General features: G+C 46.2%; 2 non-coding genes across 2 annotated transcripts; both read left to right on the forward strand.

Moving 5' to 3' along the window:
• The first annotated feature begins 7,718 nt into the window (after positions 1-7,718).
• On the forward strand, positions 7,719-7,790 carry trnaw-cca (transfer RNA tryptophan (anticodon CCA)). Its single transcript has one exon. It is a non-coding gene; the product is annotated as a tRNA-Trp (tRNA).
• Positions 7,791-19,177: 11,387 nt separating this feature from the next.
• On the forward strand, positions 19,178-19,260 carry trnal-cag (transfer RNA leucine (anticodon CAG)). Its single transcript has one exon. It is a non-coding gene; the product is annotated as a tRNA-Leu (tRNA).
• The last annotated feature ends 2,286 nt before the right edge of the window (positions 19,261-21,546 follow it).

The raw sequence follows: 21,546 nt of genomic DNA on the forward strand, positions 1-21,546 counted from the left end.
AATAAAATCCACAAAATATTCTCGACTGAGTCCATTCTTTAAACAGAAACTTTGCGATGTCTTCATTACGCTCTGCTTATTATCGATCTTGTTACGTAAAAAGTGCGTTGGCATTGCAATGCATTAATGTAAAATTAATGAAAAGAAAATGCAATGTTTTGTCGAGTGCAAAACATGCAGTGCCTGCATTTCAAAAAGCATTGCTTTTATTCATCCTGCGGAATGCATATTGCACAGATAATCTCAGCACACATTGTGCAGGCAAAGGCAGCATTAGACAACAAAGTGATTTGTCCTCCGCTGATTTGTAGCAGATAACTGAAGGTTGAGCGCACAATTTGACAACTAGACTTGTAGATCAATCATCAATGAAAAAGGCAACAAAACTGCCCACCAGCACCAGGTGTCTTTCACTTGTTTGTCCCAAATTTTCAGCAGCTGGGACAACAAGAATTTAGGTTTGACCGAGATTTAAACTCAGATCACTAGATTTAAAGTCAAGAGGGCTCACCATTACACCATGGACCAACTATTCCAAAACTTTTGAAACATACTTCGTCAAAGACAAGGCACTGGAAGGCTGGAAAGTAGATCACACCGGTTGTGGGAGAGCTGGTTGGTGGTGACATGGAAGTGTCTGCAGTATGCGGGACCAGACTGCTTCCACACATCCACAATGAATGTCCCACCCTTTACTTGGGAAAAGTACAACTGAGAGTGGATAAGTTCCATCCCGGTCGGAGCAATCTGAAGCTTTAACTGACTGACACCCTGGTTTTGCATGTCTTGCAGTGTGTATCTGTGTTTCAATGGTTCAGCGAATTCGGCTGGTAACTGAAAAGTGGGTAATCCAAACCCATCTCCGGGCAAAGCCTTTTAATGTTTTTCCCCGAGGATTCGGTGCCGCACAGTTCCAGGTTGTCATTGTGCATTTTGGCTGCACGAATATATTCCGCAAACATTGCAAGCTTTGCTGTCATCCAGTGAGTTCCCACTCCAATACTTTTATGAACATTCAGCACAAGTAAAACGATAAAAAATGTTTACATGGATCATGTTCTTCCATCCAGTCCAATCAAAATAAATTATGTTATGGGTTTAAAGGAACTGGTGAAAATTGATTCTATTGATGCATATATCGAACTGGAACTTTGGTCTCAAGTGCTCCTCCTATCAAGAATAGACACACACACAATCAATGGTTTTACAACTGAGTCATAAACACTTACAATTTCTCATACAGCATGTAAATGAGATCGGGATAAAAATTCATCACATGTAAAGAGAAAATGAATGATTAAAGATACTACTGTCCCTCAGTAGCTATATTAATATATATTTCATCCTGAAAAAGGTTATCGGTTATTTAACTGTGATTTAATTAATTCTTATTTTTTCTTATTAGCTGCATGTCTTCAATTTTATAAGGTTTTGAATTGAAAAAAGCCGTTACAGAAGATACCGCCCTGCCCCGGAATCGAAGCTGTTTTTCGGTGGTACAAGGAGTGGTTTTACCCAATCATTTAAAGGTGATTTCAAAGAATGACGTGGCGTTAAATTCAGATCACGGTTACAATGTGTTTCGTTGTGAAACAAGTGGATTGAAAAGGACAATAATGACACCAAGCATTACGATGCAGCGCTGCAGCAATGCAGCGTTCCCTGGTGGTCCAGTGATTAGGATTCGGCGCTCTCACCACCGCGGCCCTGGGTCGATTTCCGGCCAGGGAAATTGCACTTCCATCAAAATTAAAACCTTAGAAGAAAGAGTTACTTGCATCTCATGTGGAAAAAAAAGATTCATTGATTTAAACATCATTAATTAATCCATTGTAGAACTTCAATCATTTAATTTGCCCTGAGTATGTGAGGAACTTTTATCCCGACCTCATTGTATTTAAGGAACATGGTCCAGCCCCGGTATCTCCACCTGTGAAAGTAGGAAACTGCTGGAAATACACAACAGGACGGGTAGCCTTTGACAAACAATTAAACCCAGGTTACAGACTCTCTCCCTTCCCCTGCCCTTTGCGGGACACTTGTTCCCCTTTAATTTTACAGACTGACTGAGTTCACTAACCGCGGGGAGAGAGTAGGTGTCTCCGCGGCCCCACTGTGCTAACATGGAAGATAACACGATGGGGATGTGGGGTGGTGAGTGGGGATCAGTGACATGTTTGTGTAAAGGGCAGCGGAGGAGAAGAATTGACAGCTGTCAGTGAGGGACAAAAGTTGTTTAAGGTGAGCCAACACATTCCCGATCAGCACAGAAGGCATTCACTGGTCAGCTGCCCTCTGCTGTACTTCTGGTCAGAGCGGTTTCCACAGTGGAGCCGTTATCACGTTTGCTTTCCGCGCGGAAGGATCCCGTGCAGGAAGATTATGTTTAAACTTTCTGTGGATGAACAGCCATGGGCGAGTTTATTCTCCTGTCAAAAGGGTGACAGTGGCTTCTCCCTTATTCTTCAATTGCTCTTTATTTCACTTCACTAAATAGATATATTTGAGTGAGAGAAATTGTTCCAGAGTGTCACACACTTCATCTTTTGTTCCCTTTTAAACACATAAAATGAGGCCGGGGGAATAAATCCAGAAAACAATGCCGAGGGATATAGACAAGAGGAAGAGAGAAGGGGAAATACTGCCTCTACACACCGGAGAAGTGTGAGCTTGTGGACCGGAGAAGTTGCAGCTGCTGGAGCTGTGCGTTTTATCGGGGAGGGACAGGGGGAGAGCCCGCCGAGCGACCGGAGAAGCTGAGAAGCTGCTGTGCTTTTCATCGGGTTTGACACTGTTTAAAAATGGCAGAGTGCCAAGTTTTCTCTCCCTACTGCCCATGTGCGAAGGTGTCAGCAGTGTTTTCAGCGCAGGCATTTGGCTCCGCCCCCCACTTCACCATCGACGCCACGCCAGGACTCCGGGGACTGTACACAGCGGCCAGGATGGGGCGAGTTTTTCCCCGAGCCATTTCCAGCGTGCAAAGACGATGCGCTTGAGGTCAGTGCGCCGACAAAACTGCTTGGGGAAAATCTAGCCCTTGAAGAGTAAGGAGTACACTGTAGGAAATACAAATATATTTCCCGAGCAACTGTCAATTTTAATAACTTTTTATACAACCATCGAAACAGCCAAAAAACAGGGCTCACAGTACAAGAGTAAGGAAGTCTTACTACAATTGTACAGGGCCCTGGTGAGACCACACCTGGAGTACTGCGCACAGTTTTGGTCTCCTTATTTGAGGAAGGAAATAATTGCCTGGGTGGTGGTACAACAGAGGTTCACCAGATTGATTCCTGGGATGAGAGGACTGTCTTAAGTTGAGAGATTGTGTAGAATGGGCCGATACTCTCCAGAGTTTAGAAGAATGAGAAGTGATCTCATTGAAACACACAATATTCTGAAGGGGATTGACAAGGTAGATGCTGAGAGGTTGTTTCCCCCGGGCTGGAGTGTCTAGAACCAGGGGCCACAGTCTCAGGTTAAGGGGTCGGCCATTTAAGACAGAGATGAGGAGGAATTTCTTCACTCAGAGGGATATGAATCTTTGGAATTTTCTGCCCCACATGCTTGTGAATGCTGAGTCTCTGAATATATTCAAGGCTGCGTTAGATACATTTTTCGAGTCTCGGGGAATCAAGGGATCGAGAGATCACTGGAGTTTGGAAGACTGATAGGGGATCTCATAGAAACATATAAAATTCTGACGGGACTGGACAGGTCCCGATGTTGGGGAAGCCCAGAACCAGGGGTCGGAGTCTAAGGGATAAGGGGTAAGCCATTTAGGACTGAGATGAGGAGAAACTTCTTCGCTCAGAGAGTTGTTAACCTGTGGAATTCTCTGCCGCAGAGTTGTTGATGCCAGATGTTAGATATATTCAAGAGGGTGATGTGGCCCTGATAGCTAAAGGGATCAAGGGGTATAGAGAGAAAGCAGGAAAGGGGTACTGAGCTGAATGATCATCCATGATCTTATTGAAGGGTGGTGCAGGCTCGAAGTGCCGAATGGCCTACTCCTGCACCTATTTTCTATGTTTCGATGTTTCTATATCCTGCTACTGCTTCTTTAATAATGGATTCTAACATTTTCCCAACCACAGATGTTAGGCGAACTGGTCTATAGTTTCCTGCTTTTTGTCTGCCTCCTTTTTTAAATAGGGGCATTACATTTGCAGTTTTCCAATCTGCTGGGTCCTCCCCAGAATCCAGCGAGTGCATGTCCACAGATCACTGAAAGTAGCAGGCCAGGTAGCTAAGGTGGTTGAAGAGGAATATGGAATGATTGCCTTTATTAGCCGAGGCATAGAATACAAGAGATGGGGTCGGTGGGGCAAGTTTGGTCACAGCTGGAGTACTGCTTGCAGTTCTGGTCGCCATATTACAGGAAGGACATGATTGCACTGAAGATGGTGCAGAGGAGATTTACGAGGATGTTGCTAGGAGTGGAGAATCTTAGCCATGAGGACAGATTAGATAGGCTGGGTTTGTTTTCCATGGAACAGAGCTTGAGGGGAGACCTCATTGAGGTGTATAAAATGATGAGGTTCCGAGATATAGTGGATAGAAAGGACCTATTTCCCTTAGCAGAGGGAAACAAGGAGGCATAAATTTAAAGTAATTGGCCGAAAGTTTAGAGGGGAAATGTCTTCATGCAGAGGGCTGTGGGGGTCTGGAACTCACTGCCTGAAAGGGTGGTAGAGGCAGAAACCCTCACCACATTTAAAAAGTGCTTGGATGTACACCTGAAGTGCCGTAACCTGCAGGGTTATGGACCTCGAGCTGGAAAGTGGGATTAGGCTGGATAGCCTCGAGTTGGCCGGCGCGGACACGATGGACCGAAATGGCCTCCTTCCGTGCTGTAAACTTCTTTGATTCTGTGAACTTGTTTGCAAAGAGTTGAATTGATTTGGGCACATCTTTCTTCACATGACAACTTTTCAAAGGCAACTCAACGGCTGCAAAGCGCTTTGGGGCATCATGAGTTCCTGAAAAACGCTGCAGAAAAACAAGTCCTTCTTTGCAAAATTTCAATGCAATCTCAAGGCTGGTTTGGGATTTGAAGCCAGGATCTTTCTGCAAATTTCAAGCAACAACCAACGAAGCAAGAATCATACCCCTAGACCAACAAACCACCTGCTTAGCAAATGTGTAGATAAGTTGTAACCATTATTGAAGCATTTTTAATGTGTGTTGCTGTTCTTGATCGGAGGAGCACATGAGACGAAATTAGTGACTTGGCCTTTTCGACATGTCTTCTGAAGCGCCGCACGGTCCCACTCCTGCAGTCAATGAGCTGTTGGGACGTTAATGTATCCATCATCATCATCATCATAGGCGGTCCCTCGAAACGAGGATGACTTGCTTCCACGCTGAAAAAGGATGAATTCACAGGTGTTTCAATGAAGGATCCGAACGACATCCCAAAGGGTGGAAGATGCCTGTGCGTGGATTTTTTTAACGTGTGGTGGCCGTTGCACCCCAGCCATCACACGGGCTTGACAGAGCGAGGTCTTGGTCCAGTGGCAAGGGTTAAGCAAGACGACAGGCGACCAGCTCTGCTGCGCGGACCTAGTGCACACACATATCGCAGTGTGGGCTGGCCCGTGCTAACCCTGGGCCCCTGGCCCCGAACTCAAGCGTCTGCTGGGCACCGATCACATCCCTCTCCAGTCTCTCGCCGCTCCTTTGCCCCGATCTCGCCGCTCCTGGTGTATCTGCCCACGTTCCAATCACCGACCTGGACCTTGATGACGTCACACTTCGCTGCCGCCGCCCTCCTGCACCAGCTCGCGCTGCTCCCTGGAGTAATCTCCCGCGACTCCAAGCTGCTCCCAGGGCCGCTCGCCGTTCCTTTTATGGCCCGGATATGCCGCTGGTGTTCTCCCGTTAGTGTATCCAGGCTGTGGGTGGCCACCCCGACCGCAGCAGAGGGGTTTCTGCATTAGTTCTGGGTGGGGACAGTATCTTTCCCCTTCTCTCTTCCTCTTGTCTATATCCCTGTGCTTTTATTTCTCTATTTATTCCCCCTGTCTCAGTTTCTAGTGTTTAAAAGGGAACAAAAGATGAAATGGGTGTCACTGTGGAACAATTTCTCTCACTCAAAGTTAGACGCACTACCGTTGCACCATGAAGTCTAGGTAGCTAGCCTCTGATATTCAGGTTAATATATAAATATATATAAATATATCTATATGTATCATAACCGTTCCCTGGTGGTCGAGGAGTTAAGATCCGGCTCACCAAACTGGTTTCAATTCTCGATCAATTCATCGCATAAAAATAATTGAGGTTTGTGAGACGATTACTAATTGCTGCAAGCACCATGAATACCAATACTTTCTGTGATAGACCGAGCTCACAGACTATATGGCTTCTCCTGCCTTTTGCCGGGCACGTGTTCGGGGTTTAATTTTACAAACTGGGTGAGTTCGCTGATCGCGGGGAGACGGTAGGAGCCTCTGTGGCCCCACTGTGAGGATGTGGAAGTGAACACGGTGGCTGGGTGATCCGTGACATTTCTGTAAAGGGCAGTGGAGGAGAAGGATTGAGAACTTTCAGTGTGGGACAGAAGTTGTTTTCGGTGAGCCAACACATTCCCGATCAGCACAGAGGGAGCTCACTGGTCAGCTTCCCTCTGTTGGGGCTGCTGTGCCAGAGGTTTCTGTAGTGTAGTGGTTATCACATTTGCTTTATATGTGAAAAGTACCCGGTTTGATTATGGGTAGAAACATTATGTTTAAACTTGCTATAAGGGAACAATCGGAGGAGAGTTTAGTCTCCTGGATAATGCTGCCTGACCTGCTGAGGTTTCCAGCATTTGCTGTTTTTATTAGCTATTTATTCTCCTGGTAGAAATGCTCCCTTATTCCTGAATTGCTCTTTATTTAACCAATAAATAGATAACTTTCAGTGAGAGAAAACGGATCCACCGGGGACCTTTCGCGTGTGAGGCCAACGTGATATCCGCTACACTGCAGCCCATCAAAGGGTGAGAAACCACTCAAGATAAAGGATGAGCTCACAAATATCAGGGGCAGTGCAGTCTGGTCAACGTCAAACTCTCCTTTCTTATTCAGCAGAGGCATGAACTGGAGTCAGATGCCACAAAGTTTCATTAAAGATACAAATACAAGTAAAACTTCCAAATCGTTTCACTGTAAAACTCTTTCACTTTATTTGAAATCCGACTGCGTTGAATCTGAAAATGATCACCATGGGATTTTATCTTCGCTGCTGATTCTAATTTATCTGCACGGAAGGAATAACCGGTGCTGTTAAATTTGACAAAAGTTGCCCCAGATTCCTGGTGACATCGGCAATACAGTGTGTAAAATGGGTCAACATGCTGAAGAACATAAGAACAAAAGAAATAGGAGCAGGAGTCGGTCATGCGCCCCTCGAGCCTGCTCCACCATTTAATACGATCATAATCGATGCGATCATGGACTCAGGTCCACTTCCCTGCCCGCTCCCCAAAGCACAGGACAAATGATTGAAGTATCGACTGTCCCTCAGTTAGCATTTCTTTCATTGTGCAAAAGAAGGTGACGGGTTAATTAATGATGCTTTTCCATAAACGCAACACAAAAGTTTAAGAAAAAAACATACGTTGACTGGCAGGTGAGCACTGCTTCTGACACCTGGTGGGAATGGGCGGGGAATTTAAAGCCCCTTGTATTGTGAAAGCTTCATATAGAGGAACATCTCAAACACATTGTGTAGGCCTCGTGGCGCAACGGTAGCGCGTCTGACTCCAGATCAGAAGGTTGCGTGTTCAAATCACGTCGGGGTCACTGTTCGTTCAGAATTAATATTTTCTTTGCAGTTTGCAAATAACCAGACCCTTGTTCCAAGGTCTGTCTCATTGTTTCCCCAGTGTCAGGCAGAGATACGCCTGCTGCCCTCATTTAATTCATGTGACAGGACACACAAGTTCAAAATCAACTTGCAGGTGGCCACACACACCGCCGAGCGGTCGAAGGTGCGTTGATTAGATCGCAGTTTTCTCTGGAGGTGTGGGTTTGAATCCAACTTCTGACATTTATTATTTTTAATCATTAAGCGAAACTCATTGTTTGACACCACGACCAACTCCTTAAAACTGGGATTCAGCAGTTCACCTGCTCGCTCAACATTTCCGTCTGACCTGGTGCTGAAAGTGGAGATGTTTCCGCAGTGTCGCGGTTAACACGTTCGCCTCACATGCGACAGCTCACCAGACGGGAATATTTTCTGTAGCTTTCTCCTCATGCATGCTCAGGGGCGAGTTTGTTCTCCTGTGAAAAGTTCATAAGATGATAAGCATGTAAGAATTAGGGGCCGGAATAGGCCATTCGGCCACTCGAGCCTGGTCCACCATTCAAGAAGATCCTGGCAGTTCCTCGACAGCAAGTTTAAACATCTGGGGCAGAGCGAACAGGCGACTGTCTGCAATCAGTGAGAGAACGGTATGTTTGGCAGAAGCCTGGCGAGCCCAGTCGGTGGAACATAAGACTTTTAATCTCAGGGTCGTGGTTTCGACACCCACATTGGACATTGACATTTTTCATAGAATTATAGATTGAGAGAAGTTTGCAGCACATCAGGAGGCCATTTTGGCCAATCACTTCCACCCCGGCCAACAAGAGGCGATCCAGCTTCATCTCACTTTCCATCTCTGGGTCCATAACCCTGCAGGTTACGGCACTTCAGGTGCACATCCAAATACTTTTTACTTGTGGTATCTACCTTCGCCATTCTTTCAGGCAGCGAGTTCCTGACCCCCGCAAACCTCTGCATGAAGAATTTTACCTTCAAATCCTCTTTAAAACTTCTACCAATTACTTTCAATATATGCCCCCTGATTGTTGACCCCTCTGCTATCCACTATATCTACGCCCCTCATAATTTTATACATCTCAATGTTGTCTCCCCTCAGCCTCCTCTGTTCCAATGAAAACAAACCCAGCCGATCCAATCTGTCCTCACAGCTAAGATTCTCCACACCTGGCAACATCCTCGTAAATCTCCTCTGTACCCTCTCGTACAATCACATAATTCCTGTAATACGGTGACCAGAACTACATGCAATACTCCAGCTGTGGCCGAACTAGTGTTTTATACATTTCAAGCATAACCAACCTGCTCTTCTATCCCATGCCTCAGCCAATAAAGGCCAGCATTCCGTATGTCTTCTTACCCACCTTATCCAACTGGCCTGCTACCTTCAGGGATCTGTGGACATGTACTCCAAGGTCCCTTTGTTCTTCCACACTTCTCAATGTCCGACCATTTAATGTGTGTTACTTTCCTTGTTTGCCCTCCCCAAATGCACAGCCTCACACTTCTCTGGATTAAATTAGTGTCACCTGAAAACGTTTTAATCATACCTCCTATATTTAAGTTTAGATCATTGATGTTATCACTAAAAGTCAGGGACCTTGCACTGAGCCCTGTGGAACCCCACTGGAACCATCCTTCCAGTCCCAAACACTCATCAAACATTACCATTTGCTTCCTGCCTCTGAGCCCATTTTGGATCCAACTTGCCACTTTGCCCTGGTCCCATGAGCTTTTACTTTTGTGACCAGTCTTCCAGGTGGGAACTTGGCGAAAGCTTTGCTAAAATCCTTATACACTACATCATATGCACTGCCCTCATCAATCCACTTGGTTACCTCCTCAAAAAATTCAATCAAGTGATCAAGACAAGACCTTCCCTGAACAAATCCATGCTGACTATCCGTGATTAACCCATGTCTTTCTAAATGCAGAAATTAAATCATTGTTAAATTTTATCCTGCTTTCACGGGCAAAAACCATTAATTAACCGATGATCTTTGTTGTGCATGTATAAAATAAGTATACACCCTGTACACTCAATGTACAGTTACATAAGACCACTGGATGTATCTTCACACTGTATTCACTATGCTTGTACCACCAGAGGGTGCAACTGGTGGAGACCTCGGGGTCACCTGTACACGACAGGTAACCAGGTATAAAAGGGAGCTCACAGTACTGTACCCTCACTCAGGAGCTGCAATAAGTGGATTAAGGTCACCACAGTTCAAGTACAATACCTTACCTCGTGGAGTCATTACTAGAGTGCTTACAGACACAATAACTGGTGACGAGAATACGAATTTCCATGTGGCAATGGCTAACCGTGGCACGTTTGAACAATTCGCCGATGGGGAAGATTGGAAGGCCTTTGTGGAAAGGCTCGAACACTTCTTTATTGCAAATGACATGGGGGGAGACGACCCGACCTCGCTGGCTGATAAGTGCAGAGCTATCCTGCTCAGTAGTTGTGGGCCCACCGTCTATACCCTTGTCAGGGACCTGCTGGTCCCAGAGAAGACAATAACATATCTTGAGCTCGTAGCGCTGGTACAGGAACAGCTCAAACCTAAAGAGAGCATCCTCACAGCCAGACACCGGTTCTCTCCCCGCCGGTGGAAGAGAAGGCCAAGAAATCGCAAAATATGCTGCAGACCTGAGACGATTGGCTGCACCATGTGATTTTAGTGATCACCTCACCGAACCACTAAGGGACATCTTTGTTATTGGAATCGGTCACAAGGGCCTTCTCGACAGGCTGCTCTCTGCGGACACCACGGTCACCCTGCAGAAGGCAATTAACGTGAGCCAGGCATTCATGATCTCAGCCTGCGATTCCAAGTGGATGTCTCACCCCCAGGACTCTAACCCGGCAAGTACTGTGAACCGAAAGGTGCCTTTTAGAGGCAGGGCTGCTGCTAGCAGTCTCTCTCAGGGAAGAGAGAACAGAACCCCGAGTCCCACAATCCTGAGTCCGCCACATGTGGCCAACCGGCCAACACCATGCTGGCGCTGTGGAGGAAATCACAGGGCCCAGCAGTGCCGCTATAAACACTATACTTGCAAAGGCTGTAACATGAAGGGCCACCTCCAGCGAATATGCAAGAGAAATCATACTCACCGAGTCGATGAAGAGTTGGCTGATCATCCGGAGTCCAGCGACGATGAGGTGTACGGAGTGTTAACCTGCACCACCGAGAGTTCCCGGTGAAAATGGAAGTTGAAGTCAACTATGTTCCAGTCCCGATGGAGGTGAACACAGGGGCGAGCCAGTCACTGATGAATCAGGCAGCCTTTGAGAAACTCTGGGACAATCCAATCGAACGACCTAAAATGATACCGATCGAAGTGAAACTGCTCACCTACACAAACGATACATCCCAGTCGTTGGCAGCGTGCATGTCCAGGTGTCCCATGGCGGCGGGATGCACAGGTTACCTTTGTGGATCATTGCTGGTGATGGTCCAAAGCTATTAGGAAGAAGGTGGATGAAAAAGATCAATTGGAGCTGGGAATAGCTCCAACCTCCAGCGATCGACGTCCTCCGCGGCCCCGAAGTTGGATCCAGCACAACACCTGAAAAACCAACCACCCAACTCGACTGTGAGGCGACGACACAGACCGCTCAACCCAACGGCGAGATGATCAAGGACAAACAACCAGACCTCACCTTCCAGGCTCCAGTGGCAGGACTCCAGAGAAGAAAATTCACGCAGAAGGTAACTTCCCGGCTTCCGTGGCAGAGCCTGGGGAGAAAAGGATCACCGCAGCCTACCGCATGGAGAGAAAGAAGATTGCGTCTGAACCACGAGGTGAAGGGCCTGAAGTCAAGATGGCGGCAGCCAGACCACAAGGGAGCAACACGTGATGCCGAGCTGCGAACCGGATTGGGGTAAAGATTGAAAGACCCTCTTAAAGGAGACCGGCAACCCATCACAATTAAAGGGACAGTTCCACTCTTTATACAGCGATGATGGTGAAACAAATGTAAAAGATGTAACTGACAATTTCAAGTTTGTAAATGTAACTAATCATGATAAGTCGGGCAATTGCGGTCAAAACCAATGTATTGTGAGAGTAAACGAAGTGATGACGTGCGATGCTGGGATTTACAAGCATGCCAACAAAACCAAGGGCAACCTCCCGTCAGCACCCAGGTCCAGCGATCATGTAGCCTGCCCCTCCGGGACCAATGTGATACCCCAGGGAGTGTGGCCACACACAGAGGGAGCATACCAGCTGCAGGGCCAGTGATCAACGGACCGCAAAGGCACCATTACCGGTACCCTGCCCCCGATTGGCTCTAACTCTCTGGCCACCAGGGCCAGTACTGGCAGCGAGCGGATAGCACCCTCCTGCCCTCTCAACGGGACCTGGGATGACCAGGCTCCCACTATCGCTGAAGAGCAGCAGGGAGACACCGCAGCCCTCAAAGGAGGACAAGGGGGCCACACACTCCTGTGGCTCTGCCCATCACTAGGCAACGGCAAAGGCTCTGAGACTCAGCCAGGTGAGCGATCTGAGCCCACCCAGCTGGCAGGGGACACAGCTCCGTCATCAGACAATCTGCACGCAGTCTGGTTACTCTGGAACTAGTGTCCTCACCCACCTGCACCTACACAACCCAGGGGCAAGTCTGTGACACCACGTATGTACCTTACCTGTAAAATGTACTTGTTCCACTTCTGCAGAACCCAAACAGTGATGTAACTAATCCGATGTTTTTTTGTTCTTTCTGTCTGTACAGGTCTGCACATGCAGGTGTTGAGCCACACACATGGTCTATGTATGGGGGGGGGGAGGGTGCGGGGGGGGAATGGATGTTTGTAGCCATGGGCACACATGGATCACACCCAGAACCCACTCAACCCCCACTGCAACCTCCAACCATCCACTGCTGAACATTTCCCAATGTCGTGGCAATAAGGACTTGGGGGTCCACAGGGAGAGAACCAAGCCAAAGCATAGACAAGGTGCAAGGGCTTTGGGCACTCAAGTCTCGGGCCAGAGCACACAATGCAAAGGCCAGTGGCACAAGACTTAGGGGAGAGTGATGTTGTGTCTGTATAATATAAGTATACTCCCTGTACACTCAATGTACAGTTACATAAGACTACTGGATGTAACTTCACACTGTATACACTATGCTTGTACCACCAGAGGGTGCAACTGGTGGATACCTCGGGATCACCGGTACACGACAGGTAACCAGGTATAAAACGGAGCTCACCATACTGTACCCTCTCTCAGGAGCTGCAATAAATGGACTAAGGTCACCACAGTTCAAGTACAATACCTTGCCTCATGGAGTCATTACTTGAGTGCTTACAGACACAATAGAAATAGATTGAACATTAAATGGTAGGACATTGAGAATTGTAGAGGAACAAAGCGACCTGGGAGTGCATGTCCACAGATCCCTTAAGGTAGCAGGCAAGGTGGATTAGCTGGTTAAGAAGACATACAGAATGCTGGCCTTTTTTAGCCGAGGCCTAGAATAAGAGAGCAGCTGGGTTATGCTTGAATATAAAACACTGGTTAGGCCACAGCTGGAGTACTGCGTGCAGTTCTCGTCACCACTTTACAGGAAGAAGACTGTGATTGCACTGGAGACTTACAGAGGAGATTTCGAGGATGTTATCGGGAGTGGAGAATCTTAGCTATGAGGACAGATTGGATAGGCTGGGGTTGTTTTTCTTGGAACAAAGTGGGCTGAGGGGAGGTATCATTGAAGTGTATACAATTATGAGGGGCCTTGATATAGTGGACAGAATGGGCCCATTTCCCTTAGCAGAGGGGTCAACAACCATGGGGCATAAATTTTAAGTCATTGGTAGAAAGTGTAGGGGGGATTTGAGGGGAAATTTCTTCACGCAGAGGGTTGTGGGGGTCTGGAACTCACTGCCTGAAAGGGTGGGAGAGGCAGAAACTCTCACCACATTTAAAAAGTGCTTGGATGTGCACCTGAAGTGCTGTAACCTGCAGGTTTATGGACCGAGAGCTGGAAAGTGGGATTAGGCTGGAGAGCCTGTTATTGGCCGGCACGGTCACGATGGGCCGAAATGGCCTCCTTCCGTGCTGTAAACTTCTGATTATATAATTCGATGAAAAATAATCACCAAACGTGGGCTCGCACCTCTGACCCTGAGATTTAGAATCTCATGATCTACTGACTGATTTAGCTGGGCTTCTGCAAAATGCACCTTTTTGTCGTTGATTACAGCTCTGCCCCAGATGTTTAAACTTGCTGTCGAGGAACTGCCAGGATCTTCTTGAATGGTGGACCAGGCTCGAGGGGCCGAATGGCCTACTCTGGCCCCTAATCCTTACATGCTTATGATCTTATGACATTTCACAGGAGAACAAACTCGCCCCTGAGCATGCATGAGGAGAAAGCTCCAGAAAATAATCCCGCCTGGTGAGCTTTCACATGTGAGGCGAACGTGTTAACCGCTACACTGCGCAAACATCTCCACTTTCAGCACCAGGTCAGACGGAAGTGTTGAGCGAGCAGGTGGACTGCAAAATCCCACTTTTTAGGCGTTGGTCGTGGTGTCAAACAATGAGTTTCACTTAATGTTTAAAAACAGGAAGTGTCAGAAGTGTGATGTGAACCCACACCTCCAGAGGAGACTGCGACCTGAACACAGAACCTTGGACCGCTCGGCCATCCTGACTATTTAGGGCAATAGGTGGCCAACTGCAGGTTGATTTTGAACTTTGTGTCCTGTTACATGAAATAAATGAGGGCAGCAGGTGTATCTCTGCCTGACATCGGGGAAACAGTGAGACAGACCTTGGAGCAAGGGTCTGGTTATTGCCAAACAGCAAAGAAAATATTAATTCCCGAATTACCCTGAAGAACAGTGACCTCGACGTGATCTGGGGTCAGACACGCTACCGTTGCGCCACGAGGTCGATACAGCACATCGGAAATGTTTGACTATATGAAGGTTTCACAATCCAAGGGGCTTTAAAATCCCCGCCCATTCCCACCGGGTGTCAGAAGCAGCGCTCACCTGCCAGTCACCGTATGTTTTTTTGTTCAACTTTTGTGTTGCTTTCACGGGATTGCATCATTAATTAACCCGTCACCTTCTTTTGCACAATGAAAGAAATGCTAACTGAGGCAGAGTCGATACTTCAACCATTTTGTTCTGTGCTTTGCATAGAAACATAGAAACATAAAAACAAAGAAAACAGGTGCAGGATTAGGCCATTCGGCCCTTCGAGCCTGCACCACCATTCAATATGATCATGACTGATCATTCACCTCAGTACCCCTTTCCTGCTTTCTCTCCATACCCTTGATACCTTTAGCCGTAATGGTCACATTTAACTCCCTTTTGAATATATCTAACGAATTGGCCTCAACAACTTTCTGTGGTATAAAATTCCACAGGTTCAGAATTCTCTGAATAAAGAAGTTTCTCCTCATCTCGGTCCTAAATGGCTTACCCCTTGTCCTTAGACTGTGACCCCTGGTTCTGGACTTCCCCAACATCGGGAACATACTTCCTGCCTCTAACCTGTCCAATCCCATCAGACCTGTATATGTTTCTCTGCGATCCCTTCTCATTCTTCTAAATTCCAGTGAAGAAAAGTCTAGTTGATCCAGTCTTTCTTTACATGTCAGTCCTGCCCTCCCGGGAATCAGTCCGGTGAACCTCCGCTGCACTCCCTCAATAGCAAGAATGTCCTTCCTCAGATTAGGAGACCAAAGCTGCACACAATATTCCAGGTGAGGACTCACCAAGGCCTGCGTCCGCGCACATACAGAGGCTGAATTCCAGGACATAGTCGACGTATTTACTGAGGCGTATGAAAGCATGGGCCTTACGCTAAACATCCGTAAGACAAAGGTCCTCCACCAGCCTGTCCTCACCGCACAGCACTACCCCCCAGTCATCAAGATCCACGGCGCGGCCCTGGACACCATGGACCACTTCCCATATCTCGGGAGCCTCCTATCAACAAGAGCAGGCATCGACGACGAGATTCAACACATCCTCCATGCGCAAGTTCAGCCTTCGGCCACCTGAGGAAAAGAGTGTTTGAAGACCAGGCCCTCAAAACTGCCACCAGGCTCATGGTCTACAGGGCTGTAGTAATACTTGCCCTCCTGTAAGGCTCAGAGACATGGACCATGTACAGTCGACACCTCAAGTTGCTGAAGAAATATCACCAACGATGTCTCCGCAAGATCCTACAAATCCTCTCGGAGGACAGATGAACCAACATCAACAGCCTTATTCAGGCTAACATCCCCAGCTTTGAAGCACTGACCACACTCGATCAGCTCCGCTGGGCAGGCCACATAGTCCGCATGCCAGACACGAGACTCCCAAAGCAAGTGCTCTACTCGGAACTCCTTCATGGCAAACGAGCCAAAGTGGGCAGCAGAAACTCTACAAGGACACACTCAAAGCCTCCCTGATAAAGTGCAACATCCCCACTGACACCCAGGAGTCCCTGACCCAAGACCACCCTAAGTGGAGAAAGTGCATCCGAGAGGGCGCTGAGCACCTCGAGTCTCAACGCCGAGTGCATGCAGAAATCAAATGTAGACAGCAGAACCTGTCCCACCCATCCCTTCCCACAACGACTATCTGTCCCACCTGTGATAGGGTCTGTGGCTCTAGTATTGGACTGTTCAGCCACCAAAGAACTCACTTTAGGAGTGGAAGCAAGTCTTCCTCGATGCTGAGGGACTGCCAATGTAGATTCCAAAATTCATGAAAACCCCCCAGTGTTTGGACTCACTGAAAAGGAAATTCGATTTAGGCCTATTAAACATAAAGTTTGGGATTCTAAAAAGCATATGGAGGAAATCTACAATTCTTAACCAAGTTTGCGATTTTAAAAGGCATGTTTGGGCCTGTGGAGAAAAGCTGCAGTGACAGAGGGGTGGGATTTAGAGTTTGGAGATTGTAGCTAATCAGTTTGTCTGGGGGAGCTCTTCAACCATAGTCAGGCTCCCAGAAAACATTAGCATTTATACAATCGACCACGGAAGAAACATTATCCACCCTACCCAAAGGACCCAAATGTCACATCCATATTCCAACACCTTTTCAACATGTATAGAAATATCTGGCTCAGCCAAGACTTCCCGAAGCCAAAGCAGTGCTATTACAATGGACAAGAGTTCATCAGTTCATAAATAAGGAGTATCACCATCCCAAAGTCTATCAACCCCAGATTAAAACATTTAATCAAGTCTCAGTTAGCTAGTCCGCCAAAACTTATACAAAGAAGACCACTTAAATCAATGGGCAGCAAAATTTAAACAAAAGAAACGTTAGATTTGGCACGAAGATTAAGCAGCCTCTCAGAGTATAACTGGGGGCCTATCGTACCAAGAGCAACCTATTTTTCTGACCATTACTTTGGAACAACAAGATCAAGATCGAGAGCACACGGCGAGATAACACAGGAAGAGACATCACGACATCAGAGAAAAGAACTTCAAAAAACCAATCAGTGGAACATCAATACCAACTGACTTGGTAACAGGCATCAACCGGACCACCGCGACCGACGGACCCAACCAGGAAAATCAACCACGAGAAACCGGGGTCCACGCAAGTGTTCCAATCTACAATTTGTGCCTCGACTGTCCAGCAGGTAAAAATTACCGAAACAACTTAAAACACTATTGATGACAAAGGATACCGGCTTCGGGACAATCAGAATACTTCGTTACAGACAAGGCACCGGAAGACTGGAAGGTAGATCACACCGGTTGTGGGAGAGCTGGTTGGCGGTGACATGAACGTGTCTGCAGTGTGCGGGACCAGACTGCTTCCACACATCCACAATGAATGTCCCACCCTTTATTTGGGAAAAGTACAACTGAGAGTGGACAAGTTCCATCCCGGTCAGAGCAATCTGAAGCTTTAACTGACTGACACCCGAGTTTGGGATTGTAATGTCTGTCAGCATAATGCTTGTAGCGCCACACTGTGGATGTGGACGTATTGTGTACTGCAACTGTATAGTTAATCATTGAAGAGAACAGGCTCTTTCCGGAGAGTTCCGAGAGAGCAGCCTGCATGTTAGGAAGCTGTGTGTGCTGTGCTCTGTGAAGATATCACAGGGATGTCTTGCAATTTGTGCATCTATCAGTCTCTGTTGTGCAATGGATTAGTGCGTTCAGCTATTAACTGCAAGGTTGGTGGATCGTAGCCCATTCAGGAACAATGCCTTTAATTGTTTTTCCCTGAGGATATTGTGCTGTGCAGTTCCAGGTTGTCATTGTGCGTATTGGCTGCACGAATATATTCCGCAATCATTGCCAGCTGTGCTGTTATCAAGTTATACCAACTGTTACTTGCATTTTCGCGTGGTTGTTCATTGTCTCGTCGCCAATTGATACGTCATAATAAAGAATGAAACTGAGTACTGTGAACGATGAGTAAGTGTGACATTAGCTCCTTTAATAAGACTCCAGAGTGCTTATATACCATGCTCCCAATGGATGCTGGTGGTGGTGTGATACAGGTGGCCAAGGGTTAAATACATAACACAAGGTGTGTACGGAAATCAACCATCAAAAGCCCTGTCATTAACCACAGGGGTTTCCGGCAATTTTCTGATCGCAAAGCGCTTTCAGTCCTTGTCCTTAAAATTGCAGATGTGGAAATTGGGGAGTTTAATTACTTTGAAAGGAGAATATTGTTGTTTGGTGCAGTTCCGGTCAGAGAATTGTTTGTGAATGGAACTTTTTGCAGAGAGAGGGATTGAGCATTTCAGCTTGTTGCTGAACACTTCTCTCTGGAGTTTCCGTAGTGTAGCGGTTATCTTGTTTGCCTCACACGCGAAAGATCTCTGTTGCGAGCCTGGGCGGAAACATTATTTGTGAAGCAAAAGCTTGTCTGCACTAAAATTGAACAAAAGCAGTCCAGAGTACATTGTCGCATGAGCAATGAACATTTTGAAACTAATCTACTCAAATACAGAATGTGTAAAATCAGATTGGGGATAAAACTTCATCAAGGATTAAAGTTTCACTAATATTAAAGTTCAGTTGTTGAAATTTCGATTGTCCCTGTTTGCATTTCTTTCATTCTGTGAAACAACACTATCGGTTTCTTCCATCAGATCTAAATTGCATTTGAAACCCACAAACAGCTCATTAATTATTCGCTCTTCCCCAGTTCGAGAGCTCAGAGGGTTATTGTCCATCCCTGGGAAGTAAGCTACCTCAGACCCGGGCCAAACCTCCCCGTGCACCGATCACAGGCTCAGGAAAACCCCGGGGGAGAGGATATCCCGGTCACTGGGCCTTCCAGCAACACTGAACAAGCGCCCGGTCTGAAACTTTCCCGAGTAATAACTTATAACTGAAGCATCAACAGTCAGGATGGCCGAGCGGTCTAAGGCACTGCGTTCAGGTCGCAGTCTTCTCTGGAAGCGTGGGTTCAAATCCCACTCCTGACATTCAGTGTTTTTAATTGCAAACTCATTTGTTTTGACACCATTCTGAAGTGCTTTGGGACATCCATCTAACATGATAAAATTACTCCACTTCAATTACAAACGGTGATATCAAAGTTACTTCCCAAACCGGGAAACGATCCCGGGTGGCTGTAGCGAAAGGAATGGTTTTGTGAAGCATTGAAAGGTGCCCTGTAAATATCCCGGACTGCTCATTTAAACTCACGGTTATAATTTGTTTCAGTGCAAAAGAAGGCAGGCTCGAAGGGCCAAATGGCCGACTCCTGCTCCTGGTTCTTGTGTTCTTATGCAGAGCACAGAACAGATGATTAAATTATCAGCTCTCCCTCAGTTCGCATTTCTTTCATTGTGCAAAAGAAGATAATGTGTTCATTAATGATGTTTTCCTGTGAAAGCAACATAAATTTTAAGGAACAGTAATCGACTAACATGGGGCTCAAACACACGATCCTGAGATTAAGAGTCTCATGCTCTACCGACTGAGCTAGCCAGGCTTCTCAACATCTGCCCTGTCAATCCCCTTCAGAATATTGTCCGTTTCAATGCGATCACCTCCGATTCTTCGAAACCCAAGAGAGAATTGGCATATTCTACACAATCTCTCATCATAGGACAGCCCTCTCATCCCAGGAATCAATCTGTTGAACCTCTGTTGCACCACCTCCAAGGCAAGTGTGTCCTTCCTCAGATAAGTACTATGGGCGAATATCCTGTTTTTCTGCTGATTCTACTTCCTCCTCCTTTGATAGTCCTTCTCTGTACATTCTGTATTCTGCTTGGTTCTCTGCTGAAATATGAGCCTGAAGTTTATCACAAGCTTCCGTTTTTGTGTTTTAGTTGATCTTCATTCATCCACCGAGCCGTAGCTAGCTATCATGCTATTTCTGCACCCTGCATGAGAACGTGTCTAGTCGTTACCCGATCTATCTCCTTTTTGAAAGTCTCCCAATGTGCATTTACTGTTTTACCGAGAAATCTTTGGTTTCAATCTACCTGGGCCGGATCCCTTTCAACTCATAAAATTTGTCCTCCTACAGTTGGGTATTTTCACACATGATTATACCTTCTCCTTTTCCATAACTACTCTAAACCTAATGACATTGTGATCACTGTTTCCTCAATGCTCCTCCACAGAAACATGCTCTACTTAATCCATTTCCGAGATCCAGAACTGCTTTCTTCCCCATCGTGCTGGAAACATACTGATGGAGAAAGTTCTAATACAGATTTCAGGAAATCCTCCCCTGCATTTTCCCTTTGCATGGTTATTTTCCCAGTTTACGTTGAAGTCCCACATTATCACGACAGATCTTGAATCTTTCTGCATTTTATCTAAATTTACACCTCTTTATCCTTCCCACTATTTGGTGGCCGATAACATAATCGCTCATCTAACTTTCTGCAGGCACATTCATTTAAAAAAGAATGTCGGATGGGAATAGGGCCACAAATCAATGGACAAGATTAAATCACATGGAGCGAAGTAAAAATTACATAAATTATGAAATAATTACTTTGCCTCTGTATTTACCAGGGACACAGGGCAGGTGGACATGATGGTGGAATAATGTATGGGAAATTATATAACTGCAATAAGTAAAGAGGAGAAACATTAAATGAACGAACCAAATGAAAGGAGGATTTAACCCCTGGTCTGGATGGATTACATCCATACACTTTAAAATAATTCAACGAAGAGATAGCAGGAGCACTATTACAAATATTTAATGATTAGTTTGAAAAATGTGTCGTGTCAGAGGAATGGCGGATAGCTAACGTAATACTTATATTTGAGATGAGAGATAGAACATGTCCGGGGAACTATAGACCAGTCAGTGGAACTTCGGTGGTAGGAAAATAATGGAATCTCTGCTAAAGTAGAGGATAGAAGAATATCTATAAACCAAAAATATAATAATGTATAATCAGCGTGGATTCAAAAGCAAAAGTCTTGCTTGACCAACTTCTTTGATTTCATTGAAGAAGTAAGAGGGAGAGTAGACCAGGGCAATGTGGACGATATAATATATTTAATCTCCAAAAAGTCTTTGATGAGGTACCACATATGAGAATAATGAATAAGGTCAGAGCTTGCGGTGTTTGGGGACAAGTCGTGGATACATCCATAAAAAGAAAATGGAGCACCAAGGGTTAATTCAAGACGGATAGTATTGAAAAGAAGTGAAGTTCTGCTGAACTGGTATCAAACCTTCGTTGGACCACACTTGCAGTACACTGTACAATTCTCATCGCCGTGTTATAAGAACA

This window comes from Pristiophorus japonicus, unplaced genomic scaffold (genome assembly GCF_044704955.1).
Source record: "Pristiophorus japonicus isolate sPriJap1 unplaced genomic scaffold, sPriJap1.hap1 HAP1_SCAFFOLD_130, whole genome shotgun sequence".
NCBI classification, from domain to species: domain Eukaryota; kingdom Metazoa; phylum Chordata; class Chondrichthyes; family Pristiophoridae; genus Pristiophorus; species Pristiophorus japonicus.